Genomic DNA, 26,251 nt, shown 5'->3' on the forward strand with positions numbered 1-26,251 from the left:
CTTCCTGTGTTAATTATAACATGTTCCCCTGCTATTGTGTCACTCAACATGAGTCCCATACCCATTAGTGATTGACTGAGATCATAACAGTTACCTCAACTTGTCTTCCATGCCCTTCTTGAATCATTTTGTTTTATGGCATAACTTAGATCTTCTTTAGTTAATTAATTTATTGTGTCAATCCCAGAATATCTACATGTGCTATTTGGTATGAGCTTGCTATCTTGTAGTGCTCTGAATCTCTGCAATGTTTGTCATGCATGTACAATATGTTTCAATTTGTATTAAAACCATTTTCTATTGACTATGATCTTGCTTCTATGCTAGTATGTCTCCCCAGTGTGCCTTTGGTTCATTTGATACCCTGTCATTTCAATGATTGTCACAATGTGAGTCCCCCATCATGTCTAAATACTGATTAACATTGGCACTAGGATGTGTACTTAACTTAATTTGAACCTTTAGGTCTCAACTGGTTTAGTAACATACATCTATACATGATAACTGTTACACGACGCTTTCATGAAGTTCCTTGGAAGGGCGGCGTAAGGCTAAGAAACCGATGTCAGTGCGATTGCTGTCCGCCAACTGAGGTCCCCTCCGTACGCTAGACTAGATTATCAGTGCCGTACGGGAAAACCAATGTCATGAGCAATTGAGAGAGAGCAGAAAAGAGAATTGAGAATGAAAGAAAGCTTGATTTCATTGAATGAAAGCTATTACAGAAAAACAATACGATGCCGTGGGGGAGAGACACCAGTACAGAGAATTGTTTGCTTGCTTGAAAGTTTGATTGCTTAGTCCCCCTTAATAATGCTTAAAAAAAACTAAACTAATGTTATATGACTAGACCTATGAAAACTGTAAAATCACACTTAAAGAAAATGCAGTAAAACTACTCTATATTTACAATGAAAAAGGACTTAGTCATCTACAAAGTAGAAACAAGTCCGTTGACAACAACTTTGTCTTTAGCATCAGGGTCAGTGCACGCGGCATTGTCTGCACGCGCAGCGCTGTTGGCATCTGCATGTGGATGGGCGCTGGTGATGGCTATCGGTGGGCGACAGAGGCACATGCGCGCTTGTCACTTGGAGTTGAAGAGACCACGGGGCCGACCGTGGCACTGGGCATTGGGAGGCTTGCCAGGATGCCACGGGGCGCATCTAGGGGGTCATGGGGCATGGCTGGAAAGCCGCCCATGAAATTCTCCCCCACCTGAGTTGGCGACATCCTTGGCGCCTTACTTGCAAGGTAATCATCAATTAGGCTCTTGTAGGCTTTGCGGTTTGTTCCCCTCTCCCAAGTATTCTCCTCTGCATCACATCCCTATTTCACCAAGAACTCTTGGTGATCTTTCCTTGAGGCGTGAATCACTCAATCATCAAGAATAGCTTCTGCATGCCTTTTCCCGGTTGAATTGGGGCCTCGGATACTTGGTATTGTTAGTTGGCTTCGTGAAGGATCCTCCATATCTTCCCGAAAAGGTTTCAGGAGACTGACATGGAAAACAGGATGGATTTTCCACCAAGCTGGGGTATCCACCCGGTATGCAACTTTCCCAATGCGCCTTTCAATGGATAAGGGTCCAATATATTTTTACAATAGGCGAGGGTCATGGACCCCTGCAAACAAGTACCACTTTGGGATTTTGACTATCATTTTATCTCCCACTTGATATTCAACAAAGCGGGGATTCTGATCAGCATGCCTCTTCATCTGCTTTTGGGCTTTGACAAGATAGCTCTGCACTATCTCCAAATTTTGCTTCCATACTTTTGAGAAGCTAGCAGCCCGAGGAGATTAGACATGTTTGGTGCATTCACAGTATGTGGGAGTAGCGGTTGCTATCCGATAACAATTTCAAAAGCGCTTTTGTTGGTACTTGAGCTCTTTTGTCAATTGAAACACAGTTGAGCAGCATTCAAAAGCTTCACCCAGTTCTTTTGTGATCCGGTTACAAAGTGCTGGAGATATTCCGCTAGCATGCCATTGAATCGCTTCGTCTGGCCATCAGATTGTAGATGAAAACTTGAGCTATGACTAAATTTTGTCCCGAGACACTTAAAGAGTTGGGTCCAAAAGTTGCTAGTAAAGCATGAGTCGCGATCACTAACAATGTCTTTAGGTAGGCCCCAATATTTGACGACATGTGAGAAGAAGAGTCGAGTTGTATCTTCTGTTGATATATATTGTGGGGCTGCTATAAAGGTAGCATACTTGTAAAACCGATCCACCACAACCAAGATAGTTGTGAGATATCTGACCTTGGGGAATCCGGTGATGAAGTCCAGGGAAACACTTTCCCAAGGTCTTTTAGGGACAGCTAGTGGTTCCAAGAGTCCTACCTGCGTCAAGCGGTCTAACTTGTCCTTCTGGCATACTAGACAAGTCTTCACATATTGAGCTACGTCATCGACCATTTGAGGCCAATAATATACACGGCAGAGCAATGCCATGGTGCGTTCCTCACCGGGATGACCGGCCCACAAAGTATCGTGGCATTCCGCCAGAAGAGCCCCTCGTAGATTTCCTCCTTTAGGAACATAAAGTCGGTTCCCTTTCACTTTCAGGAAACCATCTTCAATGTAGAACTGGCGAGTCTTGCCCTGTCCTACCACAACCAAATACTGTGCAGCAGGATCCTTGATGAGTAGATCCTGTATCTGGTCTTTTATGGTGGTGGTTACTTCGCTTCCCCTTAGGGAGGCAAGTACACACACCGATGCTAGATCGGCTCTCTGACTGAGCGCATCAGCAACATGATTGGTCTTCCTACTTCTGTACTCCAGGTTGAAGTGAAATTCCGCTAGGAGTTCCTGCTACCTAGCCTGTCGACCATTCAACTTTGGTTAGGTCATGAAATGGAAAATGGCTGTGTTGTCTGTCTTAACCACGAATGGGGTTCCCAGTAGATAATGTCTCCAAAGACGTAAGCAATGAACGACAGCTAGTAATTCTTTCTCGTACGCTAAGGGATGCCCTTCTTGTAGCAAGACTCTACCAAGTGCATAGTCGGAGGCATCCGTTTGTACCTCGAATGGCTTGGACAAATCAGGGAGGGCCAAGACTGGGCTACTAGACATAGCTATTTTCAATGCGTTGAAGGCCTCTGCTCGTTTGGGGCCCCAATCCCAGGGTGTGACCTTCTTGAGAAGTTCTGCCAGCGGCACTGCAACGAGGGAGTAACTTTTCACAAAGCGCCGATAAAAGTTGCATAGGACAAAGAACGACCTCAAGGTGTGGATATCCTTAGGAGGCGGCCATTCTGTAATGTCCTGAATCTTCTGTTAGTCTATCTTGATCCGCCCTTCCTCGATGACATGTCCGAGGAAGTCAATTTGTTTCTGAGCAAAGGAGCACTTGGATAGCTTCGCATATAATTCATGCTCCCGCAATCAGGTTAGGACCTTTCACAAGTTCTCTAGGTGTTCTTCCAGTGTCTGGCTATATACCACAATGTCATCCAAATAAACCATGACAAATTCATCAATGTATTCTCGGAAGACTTGGTTCATCAAGGTGCAAAATGTGGCTGGTGCATTAGTCAAGCCAAAAGGCATAACCAGGAAGTCGTACGACCCATATCTTGTCATGCAGGTCGTCTTGTGTTCATCACCCTGTGCAATCCGAACTTGCCAATAACTTGTCCTCGGGTCTATTTTGGTGAACATCGTCACGCCACCCAGTCTATCAAACAAGTCTGCCATTAGTGGAATATGGTACTTATTTTTCACGGTGATTTTGTTTAGATCCCGGTAATCCACGCAGAGTCGTAAACTACCATCATGTTTCTTTTGGAATAGCACAAGGGACCCTTATGGGGACTTAGAGGGCACGATGATTCCTGTGTCTAGCATTTCTGTCAATTGTCTCCAAAGCTCAGTGAGTTTGGATTGTGACATTCTGTATGGCGCCCAGGCAGGTGGCTTCGCACCTGGCACCAACTAGATTTCATGGTCCACGGTTCACCTAGACGGAAGACTCTTTGGAATGTCTTGTGGCATGATGTCTTCAAATTCCAGAAGCAACTCCTTCACGGGTGCAGGAATGGTACCCGAGGAGCATTCTATATCTTCCATGCAGAGGGCAGCCAGGAACATGGGTTCATGTCTTTTGACCCCATTCTTCAACTGCAAGGCCGAGATGTTCTCGGAGGCCATCTTCATGGGCATGCACAGAATAATGTAGGGCTTGGCCCCATTTGGTCTGTCTCAGGAATTCCAACCCCACTATCAATTCGAAGTCATCTATGATCGCCACGCGCAGGTTGAACTTTCCTTCATAAGGGCCAAGTTTCACTGGTACTTCTTTGGCTATTCCACCCACTGGCTGAGGTGGTGAGTTGATAGCCTTGACATGACCTTTGCCTTTTCCTACAACTAGGCCAAGACACTCCACCTGAGTCGAGGCTAAGTAGTTGTGGGTAGCACCCGTGTCTATCATCGCCCGAATGGGCTTGACATTTACCTTTATGTCGACGAACACTAAGGTCCTTTCTTGATGAAGAGGAGTCCTCTCATTCGCCTTATTTTTCCCTTTCTTGGCTATTGGAAAAGGGTCCTTCTTCTTTTGGATACCAACACTGGTTCCCGCTAAGGGCTCAGAAATAGAGCCAACAATTGCATTAAATGCACCTACTGGTTCGTTCTGGACCGCATCAATGGCATCGACATCCGTCCCATCCTCAAAAGCTTGATGGGCGTTCATCTATGCATGTGGGCATTCATTATTCCAATGTGGTCTACCATAATGATGGTATCCTGAGGGGGGTTTCCTCCCCCGATCATTGTTGTTAGATGCAGTGCTAGTACTGCCTGAGGAGGGAGCCTTAGATTTGGTTGCACTCTGGTCTCCTCCATTTTTTCTAGGGCCACCAGTATTCGGTTGGCCCCCTTTGTATCCTCCTCGGACAGGCTGTTGAGGCATGTCCTTCCGGGCATCCACTTGATAATCCCCACGGCACTCTGCTGCTTGGATCACCTTAGGTAACGTGTCTACCCTTTGTCTTTGCAACTCCATGCGGGCATAAGGTTTCAACCCTTCCAGGAAGGTGAAGAGTTTGTCTTTGTCCCCCACGTCACGGATGTTCAGAATGAGCGCAGAGAATTCCCGCACATAATCCTGCACTAATTTGGTCTGGCGGAGCTCCCGTAGCTTTTTCCTAGCATTGTACTCAACATTTTCGGGGAAGAACTATAGGTGTATGGTTGCCTTCAGTTCCTGTTTGGCATATGTGTTTGTGTGCATTTATTGCTTAAGTGCAGAGGCAAACTTGAGTCCCTTTATTGCCATATTTAAAGTCCAATGTGTTTTGTATGTCGCCTAGTTTTTATCATTTTGAGCAGCCTAAGTTTAAGTCTAAAACTACCATAAATAGAGGTCCAATACCTCCTAGACCATAGGTACGGGACGGGTAATGCACGCATAGGGTACGACCTATAATTGAATTAGAACGCTTTAGGGTAACACCTTTAATATAGTAATCGGGTAGGAGGAGATGATAGTCTCTGTCCGCTGAACAATATAAGTAACAACCCATCTTGAAGGAGTTACGAAGTATTATTTATGTTGCACGGGGTGATACTTTAAGCTAAAAAACTTAGGACTCCCCCTCCTTTTTATATGTTGGTATTAGATCTAAATAATTCTGTCCCTATATTCGCACTAAGATCTTTAATAATGTTGTAATAAAGTTCTGTGACACCTATTATAACAACATAAATACTTATATACTAAAAAATAATCTCATTCCCGAGCTTATGTCGATTAACTTACCAGAAAACTTTAACGTACGAAAATGCGGGATGTAACACCTCTAGTAGCGCAACGACCGCCGTTGCCTCAAGTTTAGGTCCTTTATCTTGAACAAGTGCTGGAGACTCTTGTGATCTGTGAACACCTCATAAGACATGACGTAAAGATTATGCCTCCAAATCATGAGCACGTGAACAATGGATGCTAACTCCAAGTCGTGTACTAGGTAGTTCTTCTCTTGGTGCTTCAACTTACACGAAGCATAAGCAATCATTCTACTGTCCTACATCAATACATATCCAATGCCACCCCGTGAAGCATCACAATATATAGACTATATAAGATGGGTCACTGAGAATGTGTATTGATTATACGCAGCTCAACAAGGTCACAATCGAGAATAAGTACTATTGCCAAGGATAGATGACTTGTTTGACCAATTGCAGAGTGCTAAGTACTTCTCCAAAATTTATTTAAGATCCGGGTATCAACAATTGAAGATCAGGGAGCAGGATTTTCCGAAAATAGCTTTCAGGACCCGATATGGGCACTTCGAATTTCTGGTAATGTCCTGTGGGCTAACAAATGCCCTGGCAACTTTCATGGATCTCATGAATCGAGTCTTTAAGCCTTTTCTTGACTCATTTGTGATAGTGTTCATTGACGATATTCTTGTATATTCACAAAGTTGAGAGGACCATGCCGATCATATCAGGGAGTTCTGCAGACTCTATATCAGCACAAGTTGTATGCGTAGTTTTCAAAGGGTGAATTTTGGCTTGTATCTATCACTTTCTTAGGTCATGTCATCTCTAGAGGAGGAATTAAGGTTGATCCGCAGAAGGTCGCAGATATGAAGAATTGGTCGAGGCCTATAACACCAACAGAGATTTACAGTTTCTTGTGCTTAGCTGGGTATTACAGAAAGTTTATGGAGGGGTTCTCTACTCTTGCCTCCCCGTTGACTAAATTGACCCACAAGGCAGTTAAGTTCCAATGGTCAGATGATTGTGAAAAGAGCTTCCAAGAGTTAAAATCAAGATTGACTACGACACAGGTATTGAGGGTACGAATGGGTTTATAGTATATTGTGATTCTTCGAGAATCGGACTAGGTTTTGTATTGATGCAACATGGCAAGGTGATCACTTATTCTTCAAGGCAACTCAAGAATCATGAGAAGAACTATCCAACACGTGTCTTAGAGCTCGTGGCACCAATAGTGCTACCTCAAATCATGGTACAGCTTCGCGGCCCCTGAATGAATAGAATACCGCAAACTATAGGCCGCCTGAAGAATCAACTCTCTCAACCCATCCACATTCGGAACACGGATCCGACCCTGAAGCCTCAATACCCCATTATCTCTAATAGTCACCTCTCTAGCATCACTGTGCTGCACCGTCTCCCTTAGGAAAAACAAGTAGGGATCATCATACTGGCGTGCCTTCATGTGCTCAAACAAGGATAACCGTGATATAGCACAAGCAAGAACCATGCTAGGATCCAAAATATCCAACCTCACTAACTGATTGGGAAATAAGCAAGACTCCTCATGTTCTCAGTCTTCTTACTTAGAGTGTTGGCCACCACATTGGCCTTTCTCGGGTGATAAAAAATGGTGATATCATAGTCCTCTAGTAGCGCCAGAGACCTCTGTTGCCTAAAGGTCAGGTCCTTTATCTTGAACAAGTACTGGAGACTCTTGTGATATGTGAACACCTCATAAGACATGACGAAAAGATAATGCCTCCAAAATCATGAGCACGTGAACTATGGATGCTAACTCCAAGTCGTGTACTAGGTAGTTCTTCTCATGATGCTTCACGTTACGCGAAGCATAAGCAATCACTCTACTGTCCTACATCAATACATATACAATGCCAACCCGTGAAGCATCACAATATATAGACTATATAAGATGGGTCACTGAGAATGTGTATTGACTATACGCAGCTCAACAAGGTCACGATCAAGAAAAAGTACCCACTGCCAAGGATAGATGACTTGTTTGACCAATTGCAGGGTGCTAAGTACTTCTCCAAAATGGATTTAAGATTCGGGTATCACCAATTGAAGACCAGGGAGCAAGATATTCTGAAAATAGCTTTCAGGACCCGATATGGGCACTTCGAATTTCTGGTAATGTCCTTTGAGCTAAAACATGCCTCGGCAGCTTTCATGGATCTGATGAATCGAGTCTTCAAGCCTTTTCTTGACTCCTTTGCGATAATGTTCATTGACGATATTCTTGTATATTCACGAAGTCGAAAGGACCATGCCGATCATCTCATGGCAAATCTGCAGACTCTATATCAGTACAATTTGTATGCGAAGTTTTTGAAGTGTGAATTTTGGCTTGAATCTTGTTACACCCCATGTTTTTGTACGTGAAAGTACGTTGTAAATCAATTGATGTAAGATCCAAAATGAGAGCCTCTTTGAAAGTATATGAAGTGATTTAATTCTGTTACACCTCGTACTTTAGACGTCACTGTCATTATAGGATTATCTAATGTAAGCTCAAAAAGGACGAAATCCTTCTACAAGGATAAGAAAGGTTTACCGAAGTCTTAAGTAAGCTAAAATGAATAAAAAACTTGTTAATCATTATTTAAATTAGTTTAAAGTCATGATATGACTATAAATGATATTTGGATATAAAATATAAAGTTTGGGAAAAATCGGATTTAAGTTGCGGAAAAATCGAGCAAAGATTTGCCTTGTAATGAGCCGTTTTTAGAAATTAAATTTGTAAGCTTTATGAAGTCATTTTGGGACATATATCATACAACAATGAAGGTATTTGAACCTAGTTTCCAGTGGTCTTAACCATTTATTCATACGATATTGGGGTAGAGAATATGGATTTTTAAAGTAAGGCCTCCAAGTCTCGTCGTCGCACTTCGGAGAAACTTGCAGTTTTATAGGCCAGGTTGCGAGGCTGTTTTCTCCCAATATATTGCGAGTTAAAGGTAGATCGTTATATATAATTAAATCCCATATATATATATAGTTTCTAACGCTACAAACTATTCGTCAATACGACATCATTGTAGAGAGATATTTGCATTTTCGCGAGACTACGTAGGAAGCCCCTATGGGACCCACTTGGTCGGGGCTCCCAGAACATTCCAACGAAATACACCATTATCAAACATCAAGGTTATACTAAGTGAATAAGAGAGTCTTTATGGTGTTATGATGTGATTAAGGGTGCTTGTAAGCTAAGGGAAGCTTTGGTTTGAGGTTTTCCAGATTATTTAAGGTATGTATAACACCCTATTTCTTGGGATTAATCTTATCTATGTGTTGGTTAAGTTATTTGGATGAAGATTACAAGATAACACTTGAAAGAGGAAGAGATGTTGATTTCTTTTATTGGGTTGTTTTAAGGCTATATATATATATATATATATATATATATATATATATATATATATGTTGTTATGGCTAGAAAATGGTGAAAATAACTTCATTACGATATGGTTTCTGTTGTTATGCATGTATATATGTTGATCAAGTAAATTGATGAAAGAAGCATATGAAACTTGAGATTGCAAGTGAAGATTAGCTTAAGTCACTTCTATGGTGTTGTATTGACATTGAGGGATGTTATAAGCTAAATGTAACTTGGATTTCTACTTGAAGATATTGTAGGAGGTTTGTATATTGTGTTCTTGTATGCTCTTAAGGTTATCTTGACATTGATTAAGTTAAATGGATGGACTAGACATGAACTAGTGAATAAAGTTGCTAATTGAGGATAATTGGAGTTCTTGATTATTTTCTTTGTTATAAATATATGATATAAGGATGGAATCATTGATGAGTGAATTCATTATCATGTTAATGATACTATTAAGTTAAATGAAGAAGTCTAAAAGGGGTGATATGGGGTATACGGATTCCAATTGGAGCTTGCCGCTCGTCGTGAAGTAGTTGTGACTTCTTATTGTTATATGGTGTCTTGTTATTGATAATTTTGTATTCCTGGATTGCTCTGGTCATTGCTGTTGGTATATGGTATTGGAGGAGGCTCTTGTTACAGGGGATATGCTGCGCAAATTTACGTAAACAAGCTACTAGTTTAAGTTGCGGACTTAGCCTTTACTCAACACTGATTTTGAATCTCCTTATGCTATGGTAGATTGAGTTGAGTTGTTTTATTAATTGCATTGAAGGTATTAAGGACTCAATGGAGTTAAGGTACATTAAGGCTATCCCTTCTTTACTTTTGGCATGATCCATTTAATGCAATGAAACGAGCAAGCACGCAACTTTCACAAATGATTCTATTCCTAGAAGTACTAGGGTTGCCTATGTTCTTGTTTCCCCATATGTCCTTCTATCATATCGTCTATTCATGGGTCTTATGACATTCTGAGAGATCTTATTGACTTACTTCCTTATTTATTGCATTCATTTATACATGTACATTGACCCATGACCAGATGGCTTTATATACATGTATATTCTATGAATATGGGGTATGGGAAAAGGTTATGGCGTTATATACGTACCTCCACCTGATCAGCTTGTATACGTTGATGATATCGCTCACAATGGCTGAGATGATATGATGAGATGCCTTCAGAGTCTTGATGATATTATGTACGCATATACCTATGCATGGTATGACATTCATACGCACGTGCATGACATTATAAATTTTACATGATTCATAGATCTATTCAGAATTACAGGTTGAGTATTTTACTCCATATTTCTTTCATGTCTTTTATATACTACTTTCATGCCTTGCATACTCTGTACTTTATTTGTACTGAAATCCCTTTTGCCTGGGGACGCTGCGTTTCATGCTCGCAGGTCCCGATAGACAGGTTGAGAGTTCTCCTAGTAGGCTATCAGCTCAGCAGAATGTGTTTGTGCACTCCACTTGCTCCGGAGTTTCCTATTTGGTGAGTATGAATTTGACATGTATTTATTGGTATGGCGGGGCCTTTCCCAACCTTTATGACATTTATGTACTCTTAGAGGCTTGTAGACAGATGTCATATATATGAATGCTTGTATGGCCTTATCGGCCTATGTTTTGAGTAATAAAATGTTCATGTCGGTCTTATATGCCCGTATGTCACATGTATAAGTTTGTATTCCATGTTGGGTCGTCTTATGTCTAGTATTCCCTTATGTTTTATTCTAGTTATCGCATGACGTCACTTCTGGCCCATTTATCCACGGTGGTATGATAAGAAATATACATTACGTTGGTTCTCGATTAGGTAAGGCATTGGGTGCCCATCGCTGCCCATCGGTTTGGGTCGTGACAAAAGTGGTATCAGAGAAGTTCTATCCTAGGGAGTACAAGCCGTGTCTAGTAGAGTCTTGTTTATGGTTGTGTTGTGTACCACACTTATAAGCAGGAGGCTACAGGGCATTTAGGACTGTCACTCTTTCTTCTTACTCTAGATCGTGTGGTAGTGCCCAGTTGTAAGTATTCAAACTCTTAAATTCTATTTTATTCGTAATACAACAATATCTATATCCAAAAAGATGGTTGGTAAGAGATTGAATATGGCTGTGGAAGAGTTAAGTAAGAGAAACTCGATTTTACATCATGCTTATGATGAGTAAGTGTGAGGTCTTCAGCAGATCATGTGTATACTAAGATATGTAAGCTTCTTGATAAAGAGCCCTAATGCAAGAATATCTATCCACCTATATGGTAAAAAGAAATAAGAGAATCAAAAGATTGATACAAGTTTCAGCAAGTAAAAAAAGCAAGATGAAGAAGGGTACGAGGTACCTAGTTAATGAAGATTATTAGGGCAGAGAAATATAAGCATTTTGAGGTACCTTCAACAATAACAGAGATATATACAATTGGCCACACCCATCCTAGTTATGCCATATGGGAGCTAACTGATATTGTTTAAGAGAAGGATGGGATATGAGGATCTAGCTGGGGTTAGAATAACCTAAAATGCTGGATGGATTATTAGCATTAGCTAACATTTCTGAAGGATATTGGAAACGTTGTGATAGTTCTCCTTGTGAGACATCCATATGGTTCACTAAAAAATAGTAAAGTTAGATATGAATACTAGCATGTTCGTAAAATTCAGAGGATAGGCACTGGAATCCTAGAAGGGATAAATATTTACCTTAGTATGGTACCAGTTCCTAGCCAAGAGAGAATGCTAGGCGACCCGAAGAGCCAGTGTATGGATCAAGGGGAGGTAAAAGCAAAAGAATATTTTGTTGAAGTTGTTAGAATAAAGTGGGAGACAGAAATATTAGCAGGAGAATAAGAAGAGAGTAAATGAAGCCTTATGAGTAGATGTGATAAATGGATGATAACGGTAAATCAAAATATGACAGGATGATACAGTGTATAGTCAAGTGAAGGAAAAGACAAGAGGTGACAGGCCTTGAGGCAATAAAAGAGTATAAGCCATAAAGTTACATCTCCATTTTGAGAAATGAGTTGGTGACTCCAACGTGATTACCAGAAGGAAAAGTTAGACCCTCAGAGTAATAGAAATCAGTATGGGCTGGTGAACAAGATAAACTGAACATGAATTAGGGACTGAAGGATTTTATAATAGTCGGCATCGTGAGAATTTTAGAGATAGCATTCCGACAATAATAGAATGGACAACAAAATAATAACCTTTACAGTTCATTCAGGAAGACGCTTCCCAAAAGCAAGCACGGTGAGCAGAGTTAAGCTTAAGGGACTAAGTGTGCCAGTTACACTAAGTGACACACTTGTGCATAAGAAATTCAATTATCCCTAGTATAGAAGGGTTATCGCAAGGCGAGTAAGATGTTAGTGAAGATGTGAAAAAAAACGCCAAAGATGAAGAGGTAACTATGGAATAGTAAAGGAAGAATGCGGTAAAAAGGCGAAAGGAATGAGATTGCATTTATTCAGATCCTACAGATGTGATATGACTCCAGAACATTATGCAAGAATGACGTCGGGGAGAAGCAGTAAGGGTTCCGCACCCGATGATTTTGATAAATAAGTGGGAATGAATACATGATACATAAAGATCCCGTACGAGAGGTAAGTTAAGACAAAGGACATAACCCAAGAGGGGTTACGCAGAATGTAGATATGAGAATGGACCAACGAGTAGTCTGTAGTTGATTCAGGAAGAGCCTAGTTATGGCTAGACAAGAGGTCATAGACAAATCAGCAGATCATGCAAGATAAATATAGTGAACCCCAGCATAGGGAATTCAGTCTCTTTTATACGAGATCGCAATCGTTGAAACTTTTTCGGATAGGAGTTGGGGTAATTAAAGGTACCGTATAAGTGTTACGGAAATAAGAGAGAGTGCCACTAAGGAGACAATCAAATTTGCATTCAAAAGTAACCATACGAGCACAAAGGCACGGAGGTAAATAACCAAGGATAATTATAGGCTAGTAAGAACATCAAAAAAATCCTTCCGGGTATATGATGTAATAAGCTCGCAGCTTTACAGGAGTCAAAGGGTCTCCCCTAAGTACTACAAAGAAAGACTAGCTGAGAAAATAAGGAAGAACGCTTTAACTTAATCATAGTGACATAAAGAAGAAATGGTCATGTAACAACAGTCTCACTATAACATTGTATGTACTCCATAAGAAAGTGGCACCTATCATGTGTAATGAACGGGAAGAAGAAAAAAATCAAAAGGTGATATTTGAGATCATATGAGTTACCGAAAATTCCAGTATCTGTGGGCAATGAGATAAGCCATGTATTCATGCAACAAGTGGCAGAACGATCAGGAAAAATAATTGCTTATGTTTAAAGGCAACTGAGAAGGCACAAAAGGAAATATATGGTGCTAGCAAGTTAAAGGAAGGTTGCAGGTAGTATGAATAGATATGTATATTTCGCAAGCTAAAGTATCATAGAGTGACAAGGGTTTAGGTATATAGGAGTAAGGATAAGTAAAGATGAGTGAGAAGGTGAAGAGGATAGGTAAGGCCTCGGGATTAAGCCCATCAAATTAAGAGAGCGGATGGTTTCCGTAAGGTATAGAAAGCTCATTATAGCTTGAATTGACTCGTAGGAGTCTAAGACTAGGAGAAATTTGAAGAGGTGAAATGTTGCCCTTGTAGTAGAATAAGGGTGTATTTGTGATAGATAAGAGGATGATGTTTAGGCCTTTGATTGAGTTATGATTTTGAGAAAAAAAGGATTTCATGAATTGCACTGGATTAGAACCCATATGATGAATCACATTGGGATGCTATGAAATACGGTTATTGAAGTATAGTATTGTCCCTAGGTGGATCAGGCAAATCACTTCAAATGTTCCCCGATGAGACGTGAGCCCTAGTGACAAGGTATTACGTAAGAGGTTTCAAGCTATCAGTGGTAGATTATAGATTAATATTAGGGTGAATCGTCAATAAAGGGGTAAAAGTTCCAAAGTATGGGATGATATTAGATCGTCATTATTAAGATGAACGGTAATTAGGAAGCATTAAAGGAGTTGGATTTATACATATAGGATAAGCAGTGAGAGAGTAACATGGAGTTGGGTAGCAGACCTAGGTAGTAATAAATCGAAATAAGTGTTATGGTATAGTATAACCTACATAAATATAGTAAGTCCATAAGCATAGATAACTAAGTCTATGAAACAAAATATAGCAATAGTCGTAAGTTCAACAAAGTACCAAGCAAAGAACTTCAGTACACCTATATATGCCCCGAGGGACATCTTGTCATAGTTCTGTATATGTTCACAAAGTGAGGCCAAGAGATTGGAAAAAATCTGGAGAAAAAAGGAGAGAAGATCCACGCATAAAAGGACAGAGTCATATAGGCTGCATCACAGAAGGTAATCAAAGTTACGAGATTGGAAGAATTCTGACCACAAGTCGTGATATGGGAAGAGGACTAAAGGAGGGAATGCCCTGGTCTTTGAATTTATTCATAGAGCAATTGCCTAGATGGTAAGGACAATATTAAATTATTCGCAAGATCTATAGGTTATGAGACTGATAAGCACACCAGTCAACATTCAAGGACGAATGTTCAAAAGGGGGGAATGACATTACACCCCATGTTTTTGTACGTGAAAGTACGTCGTAAGTCAATTGATGTAAGCTCGTAAATGAGATCCTATTTGAAAGTATATGATGTGATTTAATGTTGTTACACCCCATACTTCAGACATCACTATCATTACAAGATTATCTACTGTAAGCTCAAAAAGGACGAAATCCTTCTACAAGGATAAGAAATGTTTACCAAAGTCTTAAGTTAAGATGAATAAGAGACTTCTTAATAATGATTTAAATGATTTTAAAGTCTTTATATGACTATATATGATGTTTGGATATAAAATATAAAGTTTGGGAAAAATCGGATTTAATTTGCGAAAATATCGAGCTAAGATTTGCCTTGTAACGAGCCATTTTGAGAAATTAAATTCGTAAGCTTTATGATGTAATTTTGGGTAGTGACGAGGTTCAAGTCAAGACACTTACTAGTAAAATAACATATGCAAAAATATCAAAGACTGGCAACAAAAAGATTAACAGAAAGAAATAATTGGAATCTTATCAGAACAAGTGATAACAATTTAATACAAATAAAGGCTTAGTTTCACAGCAAGTCATCAAATAGAATCGCACACATATGGCACCTCGTGCCCACATTGTCAATCACCCTCGCACGGAAAAGACCTCGTGCCACAACATAAGTCACACCTGCACAACAAAGACCTCTTGCCACTTTATAATCAAATTTTTCAAAGAACACGTTCAAGAGAACTCTTCAAGGATAAAACATAGTAATGCATGATAACAACTTTAATCGGTCACATTAGCAACAACACAACCAAAATACGATATAACAACTCCATTCAGGTAAATCCATCTTGGCAACCAAATCATCAAGTAATAACAGAGGCATGGATTGGCACATTAGATATCACACAACAAGCTCATGTAAAAATGCATGAACACATAAGGAAGGCATAAGCACAAACAAGAATACCCCCTTTTCACCACAACATGAACATCATCACTTAAATGCCCCCAGTCCATCACATATCATCCCCACATTGCCACCCTTATCTCAGCGCATGCGCAACTATAAAGTAAATGCCCACCTTGTCTCACCACACATGTTTTAACAATCATCCCACCTTGTCTCGCCACATGTGCAAATACGATATAACCCACCTTGTCTCGCCACATGTGAAATATCAACAATAATAATAGTACAGTAGAAACCTCGTGCAAAAACCCGAACAATTCACCCAACAAGTCAACATGTGCCACAATCATAAAAACATAACATGCCAACAATTGTCACCAAGACATAAATTCATAATCTGCCAACGCAGTGCACAAGTACAATTCAATAAGGAAATGTGGATGAGTGTTCAACATATAAGCATGAAAGCTAACTCAAATCAGTAACAATCCTACAAATGCCCAACTTGGCCAGTTTAGGAAATACGATCCTAAAACATGATTTTTAGCACGGATCATAGACTCAAGTAATTATCCAAAGTGATAGAAACACGTAATACATGGACCTCTCAATCACAATAAGGAAATAAAAGAAACCACGGGTGAAAACCGGTCATGAGGCACAGATACGCATGTGTACACACTCGTCACCTCGTGTACACGTCGTTTACACATAACACAAATAAGCAATTAAGACAAATCCTAAGGGGAATTTCCCCCACACAAGGTTAGGCAAGATGCTTACCTAAAATTGCCCAAATCAACACTCAAAAATATCTTTTCCTTTAAAATTCACGTCCGCCTGGATCAAATCTAGCAAAACAAAATTTAATAATATCAAACAATGCAAGAGAATTCAATTTCAATTAAAAAGTTGAGATCTTTGTCCAATTTCAAAAACGTCAACCCCGGGACCACCCAGTCAAAACCTGAGTCAAGGGATAGATCTAGACTATCCATAACCCCAGGAGTCCCAAGGTGTGATTGGTTTTCAAAGCCGAGTCCAATTCGACTCTCAAATCTCAAATATTTATTTTTCAAAACATAGTAAACAATTCCCCGAAAATGTCTTTCAAATCCCATGATTTTAAATCAAGTTAAAATATTAAAATTGAGTCAAAATCACCTACCCAATAGCTAGATGTGAAAATCCCCTCGAAACATCACCTCCCACCAAGTCAAGGGTTCAAAATGTGATAAAAATGAGACTAAGTCCCGAAATCTCATCCTTTAAACCAGTTGCAGATATCGCATTTGCGACCAGGGGATCGCAAATGTGAAAAAGGAATCTAAAACCATTGCCGGAATAGCCCAGGGAATGTCGCCAAAGAGACACAATCTTCGCAAATGCGAACATAGCCCCCTTCGCAAAAGTGACCCCTTGATTGCAATTACAGTCACCCCTGTCCAAAAGCCCCATCGCAATTGCAATCAAAAATTTTGCAAAAGAAAAAACCCTAGAACCATCCAACCTCACAAATGCAATTTCCACCTCTCAAACGCGAGGTTCGCAAATGCGAGGTCTGCAAATGCAAACAGGGTCTCACATTTGCGAGACCTGTAGCATCAGCCCAAAACCATCAAATCTTTAACTCACTCAAATCACTTCGAAACGCATCTGAAACTCACCCGAGACCACGCGGCTCTATGAAAAACATCCACACAAGTCTAAAATCACCAAGATAACATCCAGAACCATGAATTGGCACCAAAACACATAGAATTCACAATGAAGCTCAAGAACCACTAAAATCACAACCAAGCGTCTGATTCCTACCAAACCAACTCGGAATAATACCAAACTTTGCACACAAGTTACAAATTATAAAAGGGACTTAATCCAAGTCCCAAAACTATAATCCAAACCCGATAGCCACAAATTGAACCCATGGTCAAACTTAGGAAAATTCTAAACCTTCAAATTGCGAACTTTCAGCAAACGAGCCAAAGCAACCGAGGAACCTCCAAATCCAATTTTGGGCCTAAGCCTAAGTCCAAAATTACTATACAAACCTACTAGAAGCATAAAAACACAGTTCCGAGGTCGTTCTCATAAAAGTCAAACCTCGATCATTCTTCCAATTTAAAGCTTCCAAATTGAGAATTTCTCTTCCAAATAAACCCCGAACCTCTCGAAGACCAAAACCAACTATACATGCAAGTTATGATACATCATATGAATCTACTCAAGACCTCAAACCACCGAACATAATGCTAAATCTCATAATTCCCAGTTGGTCACCACAAAGGAGTGTCACTATGATGATCCCCACTTGCTTGTCATAAGGGACACGGTGCAGCACAAGGATGCTAGGGAGGTGACTATTGGAGATGATGGGGTATTGAGGCTTCAAGGTCGGATATGTGTTCCGAATGTTGATGGGTTGTGAGAGTTGGTTCTTGAGAAGGCCCATAGTTTGCGGTATTCCATTCATCCGGGGGCCGCGAAGATGTACCATAATTTCAGGCAGCACTATTAGTGGCAAAGGATGAAGAAAGATATTGTTGAGTATGTTGCTTGGTATTTGAACTATCAGTAGGTAAAGTACGAGCATCAGAGATAGGGTGGTCTGCTTCAGAGGCTTGATATTTCAGAGTGGAAGTGGACGCGTATCATTAAGGATTTTGTAGTTGGGCTTCCTCAGACCTTGAGGAGATTCAATGCAGTGTGGGTCATTGTGGACAGACTGACTAAGTCTACACACTATATTCCGGTCATGACTACCTACTCTTCAGAGCAGCTGGCTCAGACTTATATTCAAGAGATTGTTTGCCTTCATAGTGTGCCCATGTCTATTATCTCAGATCGAGGCACACAATTAACATTGTATTTTTGGAGAGCAGTGTAGTGTGGTTGGGCATACAGGTCGGATTGCACACTGCAATAGACTTATTTAAAAGTCAATATTGGGGGATCGGATTGCATGCCGCAATAGACTTATTTAAAAGTCAATATTGGGGGATCGGATTGCACGCCGCAACAGACTTATTTAAAATTCTATATATATACTTGATTGAAATAAATATATGATAGACTTGATTAAAAGGAATATATTGGGAGAGCGGGTTGCATGCTGCAACATAATTAAATGTGAATATATTGTGAGAGCGGGTTACACGCTGCAACAGAACTGGTTGAAATGATAATGGATTATGAGAGCTGAGTTGGCTTCAATTATTATAAATGAATTACCTGTTTTATTTCTATTATTTTTTGTTGTTATTAATATTGCGTACATGTTAATGTAAGTGAACCGCCTTAGCCTCGTCACTAGTTCGTCGAGGTTAGGCTCAGCACTTACCAATACATGGGGTCGGTTGTACTGATACTACACTCTGCACTTCTTGTGCAGATTTTGGAGTTGGTCCCAGCGGCGTACCACAAACTTGCTCGGATTTCAGCTACCAGAGGAGACTTGAGGTATAACTGCATGGCGTCCGCAGTTCTGAAGTCCTCGTCTATTTTACTTTAGATGTATGTTTATTTCCAGATAGCTTTATTTTATTCAGACCTTTGTATTATTCTAGAAGCTTGTGCACTTGTGACACCAATTTTGGGGTGGTATTTAGACATTGTTGTTTCTATAGATTATTCACTACATTTCAGACTTTACTTTCGCATTTGTTCTTTGATTATTAATAAATTTAAAAATTATTTTAAAAATAGATAATATTATTCTAATGTTGGCTTGCCTAGCAAATGAAATGTTAGGCGCCATCATGGTCCTAATGTGGGAATTTCGGGTCGTGACAGAGTGTTTCTTGAAAACTTTTAATCTTTTCCTCCATTTTCGGGGTTTTTAAAGTTTGTTCAATTTTGTGAACTTTTATTTCATATGCTGTACTTCTTCTCTCAGTGATTCCATTTCCTGCGCCATTCTAGCAACGTGCTCATCATTTCGAGTATGATTCTTCTCCCCAGTTTACCCTGGATTTTTGGCTATTACTAGAGCATTTCCGTCCGGGTCATCGATTGTAGACATCTTTCCTTATGATATCAAATTATATGGTGGTTCGGCCACTTTTAAATGTCAACACAAACCAACCTCTGTTTTGGGGAATAAAGTAAAGCACTAAATCTAGAAAATAGAAAATAGCAGTTAGTTTCAGCAATTGTACAAATGTAAGCACATGGAGCAGTCAGTTCAAGTATTCAAATAAGCGTGTTTCCTAAGATGTGAGGGACCTCTCTTTGCCTGAGGTAGGCCTATATCACGAATGTTTGATGAACAATTAGATTTGACACATTTAGATCCAGAGCAAACTTTAGATTTTTCATTGATAGGATTTGGATTACAATAGCAGGGAGCGATGGTTACAAGATTGTCTTTCAACATTCACAAGATTAATTGGGCTTATAGGCATGCCCTTAGGGAACTGAAAAAGCGTACAAGACAAAGGGTACAAGAGAAATCAACTGGCCACTAATAATAATCCCCGGAGTCACCACCCAAGCTTTCTTCTTCCAGCTCCTCCTCAGGGTCCTCTTCAAATTCTTCCATCTCATCGTTGTTGTACTCATGCCCTTCTTCAGGATCCTCTTCCGGCTCTGTTTCTAATTCAATATGTATGTACTCAATCACCCGATCATTGTCCTCTAGTGGTTGCAACATGTGGTGGACCGACCCTAGAACTACTTGCCGATGCATGGCCATGGTGACGAGATACTGAGGACAATCTCCTGATATATTTGTAAAGCTGCTACTGAATCCTCTAACCCGGTCAATCCTTCTCTACTCGGTTGAGCCAACTCATCCTCCTCATTGATCCATACGAAGTATTCAGGACTGCACCAAGAATTCTGACCCATTGGCATCATGATCAAGTCATTCCATTCATCTTGAAGCCTCCTCAACATTGGGATCGAGATTTGTCCCTTGAAGTCATCTTCATATAGATTTGTCCTCGGCCAGATGGATACACTTTGGATCATACAAAATTGCCTTAGAACTCGTAGAGGTGCATACGACTGAATACCTTCAAGTCTCACTAGCTCGATGAAGTATTTTCCCACAGTCCTCAGAATTGCCCTGCCACTTAACCACGAAAGCTTCCAGTTCACCCATTCTCCACTCAGATGGGTCAGCATGACTCTCCATTACTCTTTCCCGTGCGGTGTGACACAGTGCCTCATCCTCTCATTGTGTCTCCGGATCAATTTAGTGATACTCACAAAATAGTCGATAGTGGCCTCTCTGTCAAAGGAATGTCTCTGCTAATATCATGGGGACCAGGGTGATGTGGAGATTTCCTGGAAACGTTGCCGAGATCAGGGGCAACAGGTTGATGTTGGTTCGTCCTTTCCATTGCCGGAAGACAGTTAATCCCAACAATGCCAGAGAGAAGGTTAAAGGAAAAAGATTCTCCCAGGTTGTTTGATTGCATTGAAACTCCTTCATATGCCACTCGTAACTTTCCATGTGTCTGAGCTTGTCGAACAGTTAACCTATGCTCACCCAACCGTCATTAATGTTTCTCAGATTCCTGTTGTTTGTCAGAGCCAATACATGAAGAAACATGTGGTCGTGCATGACAACTGGCAGTATTGGTTTTCTCCCGGCAAATGGTAACTCTATGAAGCTAGTGACTTCCTCCAATGTTTGTGCCAATTCACAGTCGACGAACTTGAAAACTACCTTAGCTGGGTCCCAGAATTCTATTAGCAGTCTAGTAAGGACTTTGTCGGCCTGAATGTTCATCAAATCGGTCAATGCTCCTAAGTGAATTCTAATCTCATCTCTATCAGTGAATATATCGCCACCACTGCTTCTGCTTTTGATGTACAACGATAACCATATTGATTTAGGGAAGGTTGTGGTTGATTTTAATTATGGAGAAGTGAAAAGGGTTTGGTAAGTGTTTGCTCCGGATCTTTAGCGTCTTCTCTAGACTGGTTTGTCGTTCCACGAAATGCATCTCGTTGGGTGCATGACCTTTTGACATTAAGGTTACTTTCCTAATCATGAGTTTATACCAAGGACTGACTCACATAAGGCTTATGCAACATGACCTATGTTTGCTAGAGTAGAGTGTTTCCTAATTTTGGAGTTGGACTGAACGCTACGAGAGTTTATGTCAGTTGACCTGACAAAGTCGTTCTCTAAAACTAATTTATTTCTTTTCCTAATATTGTAGTGCATATTGCATCTAAGTTATCATGATATGGTTTAATCTGAGTTATAAATGGTATTCCTAGGATAATTTTTTCATTTATATCTCTAGTTACCACAAAATCGTTTATAAAGCAGATTCCATCATTACAAATGTGGGCTTTTGATAATTTATAATCTATCTTTAATTTTTCTCCTGCGGCAGAATATAATTTTGTAGTACTTTTTTCTAAGTACATAGTTGGTATTATTCCTTCTATTATGCAGTTTCTATCTGCACCTGAGTCTAGTAGTGCTAATTTACTTAGCGTAATATCTTTTATTTTTAAGGTAATAGGAATATGGTAGCTTTGGGCATTTACTCTTGTAATTTTGGCCACAACAATACCATTTACTGAATCGTTATCATTTCTTGATTTATCATCTTCTGTGAAATATTTACCAGTTGATTTATTGGCTTCTTGTAATATTTCTTTTGTGAGATTTTCCATTTCTATTTTGTCAAGTCTATGCTTAACCGTTTTTAGTTCATCTTTTACAGATTTGAATTCTATCTGTAGATGTTGAATAGTAGGTTTATCATCTTTGACAGAAAATCTATTCATTACTTCTTTCATATTAAAAGGTTCTATTTTATGATGGTTTCCTTTATGATTAATGATGATATTTTTTTATATCTGTTAAATATTTTCTTTTGATTTCTTCATCATCTATGTGATTAATAATATCAAATAATACTTCTTTGGAGTCATTAGTAATGACTTTAATAGAATTTTGTGCTCACACACATATTGCACCAGTGCAGCTACAGTTGTCTTCTTTAGAGCTATTGCTGCTGTCTGAGCTATATACCATATTGATTCATTCATCGTCACTGTCAGAATAACTTTCATCTGATGATGACGATGATGTGCTATTATCATTTTGTTCAAGAATGGCGAACAACTTTTCTTTAGTATTTTCATCAATTTCTAAGGTGTTAACCTTTTTCTTCTTTTTGTTAGTGACTTTGCATTCATTAGCTCTATGCCATGTCTTTTCACATGACCAACATTTATCACCGTGTTCCTTTTTAGAACGTCTTTTGAACCTTCTCTTTTTAGGGGTTCCTTCTTTCTTTTCTTTATGCTTATGGCGTCTTTTGGATTTTTTAGAAAATTTTTTATGTTGTTTTGCTCTTTTAGATGGAGCAGCAATTATTTTTAAATCAAAGTCTTGGCAAAAACTACCTAACTCTGTTTTGGATTGAAGTATGTCCTTTTTAATAAGACTTTTGAGTTTTAGGTTAGTCAAGACCTGTTACGTTAATAAAACTGATTAAATCTCTGTAAGTAAGATTATCGTAAGGAATTTGGCCGTTGAATCTATCTTTGATTTTTGTTCTTACCTTTTCGGCAAATAATCTTGGTAGACCACTGATAAATCTTTCTTTCCAGAAAGCACTACCGCAGTCTTCTCTAATCATTACTTTTTCTATGAACATATCTTTATACCACCTAAAATCTGTTAATTTCGGGCAGTTAAGGTTGTTAAGAAGTTCTAAACTCCTATCTTGGAAAAGTTTTGGTTCTCCAATAAAGTGTTTAGCAATACAATAGATTAAAGTTGCAGAAGCATCTTCTCTAGCTTCTTGTTCTGCAACTTGCATTCCTGATTTAGTTTTTACTATAGTTGTGATTGTAGTGGCTCCTAAGATTTGATTTTTATTTTCTTCGGAAAGATAATTATTCCACCAATTTTTTAACATTCCAGTTAATCCTGAAATTATTAAAGTTGCAGCATATTTATCTGATGTATTTTTTATTTTGTAAGTGGTAACAACAATTCCAATTTCATGAAGTTTTTATAGATTTGGCTTTCTGCTAACCCATCTATATTCCATTCAGTGATTCCAGTTCTGTTATGACTGGCGCTAGTTAAATAGATATCTTCTTCGAATTGGACATCTGGAATGATGCTCTATTGTAGTAATTTTTTTTTTAGAATGTCTTGAGTCATTAGTTAGTCTATTGATTTCAGAGTCACTAGCTTTAATTGTAGAAATTGTTTTTATTTTAGTAATTGCTTCAGAAATTTCTTTAGAAGTTTTTATTAAATTTTCTAGGTTTTTTCTTTTTTCGGGGAAGTCATCTTTTGCCCTTAGAGCAGTATATTCTTTTTCAATAGAACTTAATTTTTTTAGTAAATTATGAAGTTCTATAGTCTTATCATTTTTACTAGTATTGGCTTGGTTAAAGGATGTATGTAACGACCCGACCGGTCGTTTTGAGTATTACAACTCTGTTTTTCCATTTACTCCTCAAAGTATACTTTACAATTGTTGTGTGAATTGCCGGGATAATTGGTTCGGGTCCAGTGAGGTTTTGGAAGGAATTGGAATACTTAGTTTCAAGGTTTAAAGCTTAAGTTAAAATAGTGACCGGATGCGGACTTATGTGTAAACGATATCGGATTCAAATTTTGATGATTCCAATAGCTCTGTATGGTGATTTTGGACTCAGGAGCGTGTCCGAAAAATTATTTGGAGGTCTGTAGTGGAATTTGGCTTGAATTGCCAAAAGTTAAATTTTTGGGAAGTTTGACTGGGGGTTTGACTTTTTGATATTAGAGTCGGAATCCGATTCCGGAAATTTGAATAGGTCTGTTGCGTGAAATGTGACTTATGTGCAAAATTTGAGGTCAATCGGATGTGATTTGATAGGTTTCGGTGTCGTTTGTAGAATTTAGAAATTTATTAGGTTTGAATAAAAAACAAGCAAGCAAAGAAATACAACAACTAGAAGAAACTAAAAACACAAAGATTATAGCATTAGAAAAAGAATTAAACATGTTAAAAATATTATATGAAAACAAGCAAAGAGAAAAGAATAAAGAAATAGAATTAACAGATGAAATAAATAAATTTAAACAAATATTACAACCAGAAGAAATTTCCAGAATTGAAGAAATAGATAAAATAGATAACAATATAGATGACCAAAAATCAGAATCAGAATCAAGTGAAATAAGTGAAACATATACAGAACTTTTAGAAAATATAGAAAAAATAAAAAATGTAGAAATAAACACAGGAGATGTAAATATGGATGAAAAGCCTAGTACATCGGGTGTAAAAAATCCGAAAGGATTAAACTCAAATTATTATACAGCCAACTATGAACAATCTGATAGATATGACACACTATGGAATAGTAGATTAAATAAAAAATGGACACCAAAACCAATATCTGAACAATATAACTTTTTAGATTTAGATTGCGTAGCAGATATAAATAAAACAATCCAACTATGGATAGGATATTTATCTAAACAATTAGTAGATAATAAAATAGGAATGGCAGAAACACCAGGATATATAGAAAGAACACTTATAGGAACCGTAAAATTATGGTTACACAATCTAACAAGAGAAAGTATAGATACCTTAAGAAGCAATAAAAAATTTAATGGTGAAATAGCAACAACAAATATAGAAATATTATACAAATATGAAATAGCCATAAGAAATGAATTTAGTAGTATGACTATAGAAATTGAAGAACAAAATAAAGAAAAACAAACAAATAGAAATCTAATAACAAAATTAGCAATATGTAATATGTGCTATATAGATGAATATACTTGTGCATTTAGAGAATATTATTATAAAGGAACATATAATACAAAAGAAAGTAAAGAAATAAGAAAATTATATTTCACAAAATTACCAGAACCTTTTAATTCTAAAATAATAAAAGAATGGAATGAAGCAGGATTAACAGATACTTTAGGAGCTAGAATAAAATTCCTACAACAATGGTTTGTACAATTATGTGAAAAATATAAAGAAGAAACAAAAATGGAAAAAATATTAATAAAAAACTTAAGATGTTGTAAAAATAAAACAGCACCACAATTTGGATGTACAGATAAATATTATAATAAAAAATGGAAAACAAAGAAATATAATAAATATAAGTCAAAATATAAAAATAAAAAACCAAGAAAAAGATATTATGTAAAAAATTATCAGAATAAAAGACCATTTAGACCAAAAAAGAAACTAACAGATGTACTTGTTATAACTGTGGAAAATTAGGACATATAGCTAAAGACTGTAAAGCACCTAGAAACTTAAAGAAAAAATAAATAACTGAAATCATAATTGATGATGAAGAATATATGCAAATAGAATATATAGACTATGAACTAGATAGTGAAGATAGTGTATATGAAATATCAGATATAGAAGATGAAATAGAAGATGAAATAACTAAAGAAGATGATGAAACCTAATGACTGAAAAAGAAATAGAAGTAATAACACGAGAAGAATATAAAGATGAAGAATCCTCAGAACAAAAAATTATATTTGATAATAATATATTTGAACAAATAAAAGGAAAAGAATTAGACCTCAGTGTCGAAAAAATATTTGAAGTACCTACA

General features: G+C 38.4%; 1 pseudogene; it reads left to right on the top strand.

The window, feature by feature from the left end:
* LOC138899995 (uncharacterized) overlaps nt 1–26,251 on the top strand; it is a 131,394-nt pseudogene extending 105,143 nt beyond the window's left edge.

The sequence above is a fragment of the Nicotiana tomentosiformis genome, chromosome 10 (assembly GCF_000390325.3).
Source record: "Nicotiana tomentosiformis chromosome 10, ASM39032v3, whole genome shotgun sequence".
NCBI classification, from domain to species: Eukaryota; Viridiplantae; Streptophyta; class Magnoliopsida; order Solanales; family Solanaceae; genus Nicotiana; species Nicotiana tomentosiformis.